This window comes from Narcine bancroftii, chromosome 11, assembly GCF_036971445.1.
Source record: "Narcine bancroftii isolate sNarBan1 chromosome 11, sNarBan1.hap1, whole genome shotgun sequence".
Classification (NCBI taxonomy): domain Eukaryota; kingdom Metazoa; phylum Chordata; class Chondrichthyes; order Torpediniformes; family Narcinidae; genus Narcine; species Narcine bancroftii.
Genome location: NC_091479.1, coordinates 84,185,121 through 84,193,944, shown reverse-complemented (window position 1 = coordinate 84,193,944; position 8,824 = coordinate 84,185,121).

Here is an 8,824-nt window from a genome sequence, read left to right as displayed (position 1 = left end):
CTACAATCAAGCCAATGGTGTGAACTCCAACTCTATAAAAGGAGCCATTACAGCCTCAATAAATCTCAGAGCTTAACCTCCCACACTGTGAGTGTGTGTGTTTCTTTATAGCATTCGGCTACAGGGTATATTAAATTCATGGACTCTAACAGTCTCAAGTTGATACGTCTTGATTTCCCAGGTCATCAGTTAATTTCCTACGGGATCCTCTATCCCACTGAAGTTTCCTTAGCCAATATATTCAGCTTGTGAAATTCAAGCTAATCTCCAGTAGATTCAGATTATTGTCTACAATTTTTCATCAGTCACCACTAAAATGAATCTCAAACCTTATTAAGAATGCAAATATGAATTGCAATGTTTTAATTCGAGCATATCTGTCAAAGCTCCTGTGTCATTTTCATTGGAAATCTATATCAGGGGACGTTTGTTGATTCTAATATTCATTATTTAGCTTCTGAATGTGAATTTTGGAATTTGTCCTCTGCTGGATAAGCTACCCAGTCAAAGACATCAAGATAACAGTAGACAATCAATAGTGAAGTGTCAATCTGAAGGAAGTGAGTGAATATCATGGAGATAGCACAGAAGTTAGAGATGTGTAATGGGCACAAAATGATATACTGACAAAGATTAGAAATCAAAGTGTGTGGATAACATATATTCCCATGGGGAGATAGACTCAGGAATGCCAATTTAACAAAATTCTGTACTGGCAGGACTTGGAAAAATAATGTTGTTTCTTCTTATTACCTGGAGATACTACACACAGACTACGTTTACATGGCGATCACATCGTGTAGCCTCTATATCCTTACTTCTTAACAAGTGGTAATGGCGATATCCAAAAACAAATAAAAGTCTAATATCGCTTGCTATAAATAAGTGATAATATACAGCTAGCTGAATGTTACCTTTTCGTTGTAAGCTGAGTTATGATATAACTATGCCTTTAATTATAGAATGTCATTAATTTTGAAAGTGCTTTGTTTTTTTTTAAAGGCAGTTGTATAATTAAGGATGCTACATTTTTAAGAAAAGGGAGTGATGGTGAATTTGGAAATGCTGGATAGAAGAAAATAATGATGACTATTTCCTGGCAAATGAGCTTCATATTCAGATTTGATGATTTCCTCCACTTGGATGAACAATGAATGACAAAAATAACACACTTTGATGTTAAGTCCTGATTATGTGGGAGCAAAAGCATTTCACATTTCATTGACAATTCTGTTAGGCTATAGTTGTTGCATCTTTACGATTTAACAATGTTTACCTAAAAAGTTGCTGGAGTGGGCGCTGTTCACACATCTGATTGCATCACATCCTTGCTGGCCGATATTAAATTAGCAAGAAGTTATTTATTTCAGGAAAATCAACTGTATGGGTAGCAACAAATTTCTATTCTCTGATTCCTGAGTTGGTGCAATTAACATTTTTAGCTTGTTTACAAGAGTTAAAGAACTTAACGTCCTCCTGAGAGTGTGAGATTCATCTGCCTCTCCCCAGGATGAGAGTACAGTCAATGGAATAATGTGGACTCATCAGGACTCTAGGCTTCCCAGTGGTGCAAGGTGCCTTTGACTATGTTCACATCATCTTGAGAAGCCTGGATCTGAATGCTATTCTCTGCCATCATTAGGTCATACAATACATCTATTTTGTACTAGTTGGTTGTGATCCCACCACCAGATACATCTTCTCCTCTTCACCTTTACATCCCTCCATGATTCCCTCATCAACTCCTCCCTTCCTACCAATCACACCCTTGGCACCTACCCTTGAGACTGCAGGAGTTGCCACACACCTCCTCCCTCACCACCATTCAGGCCCAAACAGCCCTTCTAAGTGAAGCAACACTTCACTTGTGGATCTGCTGCGCTCATCTACTGCATTCAGTGCTGCCGCTGTGGTCTCCTCTACATCAGAGAAATAGACAGACTGGGAGATTACTTCATTGAGCACCTTTGTTGTCCATCTTAAGAGCAGGGATATCCCAGTGGCCACCTATTTCAATTCTTTTCCCCATTCCCATACCAACATGCCTGTCCATGTTCTCATGCATTGCCAGACTGAGTCCACCCACAAATTGAAGGATCAACACCTCATATTCCGTATGGACACCCTCGAACCAGATGGCATTAACATCAACTTCTCTAGTTTCTATTAACTCCACTACCCCATCTATCTTTCCTTATTTCTATGTCTTCTTCCTGTTGGCTGTCACTTTCCCATCCGTTTCCACCTGGAATGTGACCACCAACTGTTATAACAACACTTATTAAATAACATAACAATATCAGCAGAAATTGCAGCCTTCCAGATATAATGTTAGATTCTACAATTGCAGGTAACTTCCTTTCTCTGTATCAGAAATGGCCAGTTCATCTGCAATATTAGCTCAGCTTTTCTTTCTCCCATAATAGACTGTGGGGTTCCACCGGCCTTCACTTTGCAACTTGGATGTCCCCTGTTCAGCTTCTTAACTTCTAAATGTCCTAATTTCATAAGTCTTGTGTTCTTTTGTTCAAGTTCATTCATTTTCTCTCCCTCTCTCCCTCCCTTTTCCATCTCCTTTCTGCAAGCTCTGCTTTGGCAGAGCTACAACCCTCCCCCAAAAGCTTCTCACCTTTCTCTCCTATCCTCCTTGCTGTGTCCAATTATTGCCTCCCCCGGCCCCTCCCTCTGCCTTTTTATTCAGGCACCTGCCTGTTTTTATTGTTCATACTTGATGAAGGGCTCAGGCCCGAAACATTGGTTATATATCTTTACCCCCTAAGGAGCCTGCGAGTTCCTCCATCATTTCTGGTTTTTTTTTTACTGCCATCACAGTGTCTGCAGACATTTGTGTTTCACTCCTTCCTTCTTTATGCCATTGTATTCAATCAAAGGGAAGCTACAGACTCTTCCCAATCTGGGTCCGTCTCCTGTAAATGCACTGGTCAACAAGAGCAATACACAGCAAACTACCATTTGTTGGTAATTTGTTGATCAATAGAGAAAAAGTAAATAATATTCTAACAAATGCTTGATGAAAAATTTGATTATTTATATCATTAAAATAATTATTAATGCTATGTCTCTATAACCAATTAATATTTAAAAATTCCCTCATCCTATTATGGATTTCCCTTTCTCTGGTGTCTCTGCCTGTCCTACAATTCTTAAGTCACAGTGTTCTTACAAATATCGTCTTCTGTGAACCAGTGCTCTAATATAGCAATCACGTGGCCCATTTTGGAAAGCATGCTTATTCTTCATGCAAAGCTTACAATTAAGAATTTTTTTTGAGTGAGATTCAGTAAGAGGTGAGTCTGAAGTTCGGCGCTCACAGAGGGGAGAAAAGAGACATTAGAAAGAAACAAGGAGCATTGCATAAAAATTAACCTGTGTTTGAATTAATCATGTACATTAACAGAGATTAAGTAACAGCCCTGATGTTAACTTCATTTCCATGCATAGTAATCATGGCAACATTATTCAAATTTTCCATTCCTTCTTTGTTTAGAATTGTGGAATTTTCCATACCAGAAAATTCAGCATGTCTTTGCCAGCATTTTATAATGAGCCTATTCCCCTCCCTTTTCCCTATAGCTTCCTAATTCCTCAACATTATTCTTCTAAAGAACATTTATTAAAGATTGGCAATGTATTAAATTTGCTGTCTCACCAATTTTTATATTGAATGGATTGAATTTAGTCATGCGCACATACCTGGCATTCCCATGCTTGTATTTTAAGATCCTGTGACAAATGTTTCATTGAACAAAACTGTCCTGATCATCACTGACAAAGTTCACTGGATGTAAATTGATATTCAGGAACATTTAAAAGCTATTAAAATTAAAGACTTATAAACACATTAATTAATTAAACAATTAATTAACACAAATATAAATAATAGTTTATTTGTCTGGGCCTCGCAGTGAATTCAAATGGACACTGATTCAATGGTCAGAGTTGGCATAATCGGTATTTGTGGTGAAAGGCATTTGCATAGATGTATGGACTGACCAGTCCGAACCTTCCTGACCTTCCCTAACTCCTCCCTGGATTTCCCAATAAAGACTGGTGTGCCCGGATTCCCCCCCCTGGTAGTGTATCAGTAAAGCTCAGGTTTTTGGTAATTAAAGTTATTTAATCACTCCATCATGTCGACGTGATTATTGTCTGCTCCACAGTATTATCATCAAGAAATTCACTAAAAACGTTGCTGCCTCTCAGAAAAATCAGGGGTGGGGGAGGGGGGAGTAGTTTGTGTTCACCTTCAGCTGAAGGTTTCTCCAAGAACAATGCCCCATGATGCTCTAAGTGTTGTGGACCTTTGCGATGGATCCAGGCCCCAACTTCCCCCTGCTGCAATGGAGACCCTATTCATTAGAATAGTTTTGCAAAATAAACAAAGGTTTAGTTTGTCATGCTGTGTGCGCGCGCGCGCGTGCGTGTGTACTTACAGTTGTGTGTTGAAATGTTCCCTTTTGCTTTTGTACTATATTAAAATTATTTAAATCTTTGTAAATGTCTCTGAAGACCCAAGATATTTTAACCATTTCCAAAGGCCATCAGGGGGTTCTGAGGTAAAGGGCGCCAAGATCTTGCCATACGGAGGCTGTCATGCCTTCGAGATCTCAGAGCCACGGGGCGGTGCATGAGCCGTGGTTGCTAGACCAGTTTGGGCAGGCAGCAGCTGCAGGGGCAAGTCGACCTGGACCCAATGGCGTTGCTGATTCATCTGTACATCAACTTCATGTGTTTCATTCAGAAATCTGTCACTTCAGTGACTTCTGGAACTGACCCTTTTAGCTTTCCTATTTAGTTTTCTTGAGATATTTCCAGCTGGAGGTTGGGGTTGGGCGAAGTGTTGGAGAAAGAGTGGAGGGTTGAAGAATTCTGTAAAGTGGAGAAGATAAGTATGGGTTTTGAAGCTCTAGATAGATAAAGCCTGAACTTAATAAACACTGTCCTAATTTCATAGGTCTTGTGTTCTTTTGTTCAAGTTCTCTCTCTCTCTCTGAACATAATCTTCATTACTATCTCATTTATTATCTTCTTTCTGATTCTTTCCTGGATTCTGATTCTGAACTTTTAACTGGATACAATGCATCTTAATTAATGATCCATTATAATTAAATTTCACCCGGAGATTATTGAACCTGGAAAACTTTCAAAAAATTGGCTATCTCAAAATTTGTTCAGCTGAATTCTTCAGTAATGAATAATAATGGGAAAACTATGTGCATTCTACTTTTTTGGTCCAAAACTGATGGAACATTCGAGCATCTGCGAATTGTTTACTGTGATTCCTAGCTCTTCCACAAGCTGCACTGTTACAATCTTTACAAATGGAATTAACTCATAAATGTATTTGCCTGTTGTAGTGCCCTATGCTGACTGAATGTCCTTTGAAATTTGTAAACCTGATTGAACAAGGATGATGGTAACTGAATTTTCAGCATCTTGGTTAATGTAATAGCTGAAAATCTTTAATGGCCCTGACAAACCTTTTTTCTGATGTATAGGAAGTCCTGCTGCAGGCAAATGGGATTGGTGTAGAATGGCAAAAAGTTTGGTGTTACTTTTAAGTTCCTGCTGATCTGTATGTGAGAATTGTTAAAGTGATGAGTTGTACAAACTGCCTGATGACATCATTGATGATCTGGCAGATGCTCCCCATAAAAGGCCCCAAATTAAGTTTTTCATTATTAAAGTGTCACTGCTATGCGTGGCCTGCCAATAATTGTTTCTACCGGATATTTTTTAAATTGTAAAGAACTCATCACAACACAAATATATTGATCATCATTTATCCATTCAAAATGCACTATGAACATTCCTCAAAGACCCTTTGTGGAAACATTTCTTTAGTCAGAGGGACGTGAGTCTGTGGAATTTGTTGCCACAGGTGGCTGTAGAAGCAACATTATTGGTGTATTTAAGACAGATTGACAGGTATTTGATTAGCCAGGGCATCAAGGGTTATGGGGAGTGGGGCTGAGTGGGACGGTGGATCAGCTCATGATTCGAATGGCGGAGTAGACTCGATGGGCCATTGGGCCTATTTCTGCTCCTATATTTTGTGAAAATCAAAACTGAGAAAGCACATTAGGGTTAAAGTAAATTTCTTTATAAAGAAGGCAGCATTCTTGATTATAAACTGTTGATAAAGCTCTAAACATTTCTGTCGTTCATTGAGAGAGTTATTTAATGAAGAGAAGAGTGAAGGATAAGAACTTGCTGCTTCAGAGAGTGGCCAATAAAAGGAATGATGCAACATTTGTTTTATTTCAGTATTGTCCATAAAATTTAATTTTAAATATTTTGGTTGTTTTCTATATTTGATCTATGAGTGACCACGTTCGACACTGAGAATGTTATCAACACTTCCAATAGGACCTGTAGCCGTATCAGCATTTTATCCAATCTCGTGCTCATTCGTGCTCCTGCAGATTCATGTGGTGCAGAAAGACCAATTGTCTATTGTACAGCATGCACCCAATGCTCTGCACGCTGGTTTGTGTTCACTAGTTTGCCTTCTAACTCACTAAAGCATGTAAATTAATTACAAAAGTATTAAATACTTGGAGCAAAACCTTTTATCATACAGAATATCAGTAGTTGGCGTTGAAATAGACTCTTTACTAATTTTAGATTTCCTTTTATATTTATTTTCAAGATTTAAATTGAGAATGATGACTTTTCTGCTTTCAACTGCAATCTTTCCTCAGAGGCACAAATGTATTTGAAGAAGGCATATTTGAAATACTTATTTAGCTGGCATTTCACATTGATTCATTTTGATCCATTTTATCTGAATGTCCGAAATTTTTCTTTTATTTTCAATTGGGTGTATTAAGTCAGTGTTGCCAAACTCATCCTTTCTTCAATCTTTTCTACAGACGCTGCTTCTCTGAAATGTTAAATACAATATCAAGTGTCAGGCTCTTTCATAAGGATGTAGAATTTATGCTAACACTTGATGTCATGACCAAATATCATCTCATATTTTAGAATGGCACATTTATGAGTTTGCAAGTTATTTTTATAGGAAAGTCACACGAAACAGATTGCTTGCGTTTCTTCTATGAGCATCATAAAATAAATAAACATTTGCCATTTATCTTGTGGGCAGAGTTACTAGTTCACGTCAGTGATTTTGACTGAGTGTTTACAAAATATTGGTGTAAAATTTAATTTTGGTTTCTTGTTGGGAGCAGAACTCCAGATCAATTATCTTGTTCTCTGTATGCTTTCATTTGCATGACATTACTCCAGTTTGTGGAGTCACCATGCAGTCACCTATGAACTCATCATTTTCTTTAAGTTTTAGGGAAGGTTGAAAGCTGGGGAAAGAATATTGGTGTCCAGTTTCACCCCAAGACCCCTGGCTATCCAATTAGAAACTGATGAAACCAAACCTGCCCGTTCAGGTCCGAACAAAATGTGCTGTTATCTAGGCATGCTGAGTTCTTCTGTATCCACTCTTACATTGCAATTAAAGTAAAATTACAATTTTCAGAGTTGTTGCAATTTACTTCATAATTTCATTTATGTAGCATTTTATCGCTTTTCTGAAACCTCCCAAAGAACTTGATGTGTAATTCATTACCTTGTTGAGCATCACAGATCAAATATGGCCCGTTGTGTCACAAACTACACTACAGAAGCAATGACCTATTTTGGTATTGCACATTGCAGGAGCATTGAAGAACTTACCATCATTTTGAATGACAATAGGGCAGCTGGTTAGAGTAACATTATTGCAGTTTGAATACACCAGTCTCTAAAGAGTTTTCATGTTCCTCCCATATCCACATGGGTTTCCCCCAGATGCTCTGGTTTCCAAAGGACACAGAGTTAGTAAGTTAAATTGGTAACGTGGATATAATTGGGCAGTGCGGGCAAGAGGCCAAACAGGTCTGTTACAGTGTTGTATCTGTAAGTAATATGATCTGAACCCATACTAGTGATGTAACATCTGTGTATGTTCCCTCATCACACTATACTATTGCACTATTCATTTGATATTGTTTTGTTTATATACATTACAATAAAAATGTTACATCATTGCATCATCCATGAATTTTGTGGGGGATCTTTGTTTTTACCTGGAGAGAAAAAAAATGCTGTTCCCTGCCTTTATTCAGTTTGTTGTGGTGTTATCTTTCAAATGTTACAAATATGGTTGCTTTTCCTGTCAGAACTATTCTTGAATTTAATTTCAGAAGGTTGATTTCCTTCAGTTTGTGATTTAAACAGTTGATTTGCCGAAATAAACCACTGCTTCTGTCTTCCTGCCTCAGACATTAGCGATGTAACATTTAATTCTTTGTCCGTTTCCACCACCAAGCAGGCAGCTCAAATCAACACTGCCTACTCAAGCCATTCCTTACTAAATCAGAAATGTTGCTGTGATGTAGCAATATAATTGGGGTAAGGAATAAGTTCCAGTATGTATAAGGTCAAAAGCACTACCAGGGAAAGCAGACACTAATTTAGTTGCTAGTCAAGGTCTTGATCTTTGCAGTTTCTGTTTCCATGGCAGCAATTGCACTGTGGATACATTACTGAAGGCAGGATCGAGGCCAACAGCCAAGGTGCCCCGTTGAGTACTTGCCATGTAACCGGGTCACTTCATTTATTTACAATGAATTCTGAGGTGAGACTGGCTATCATGAAACCAATTCTATTTCTGCAAATTCAAAGCAACAAATTTGAGAATGCAAATATATCAAGTCAAGTTTATTGTCATCTGATTGTACGTACAACCTGACGAAATAGCATTCTCCAGTCCATGGTGCAAAACAAGCACACACACAACCAGATA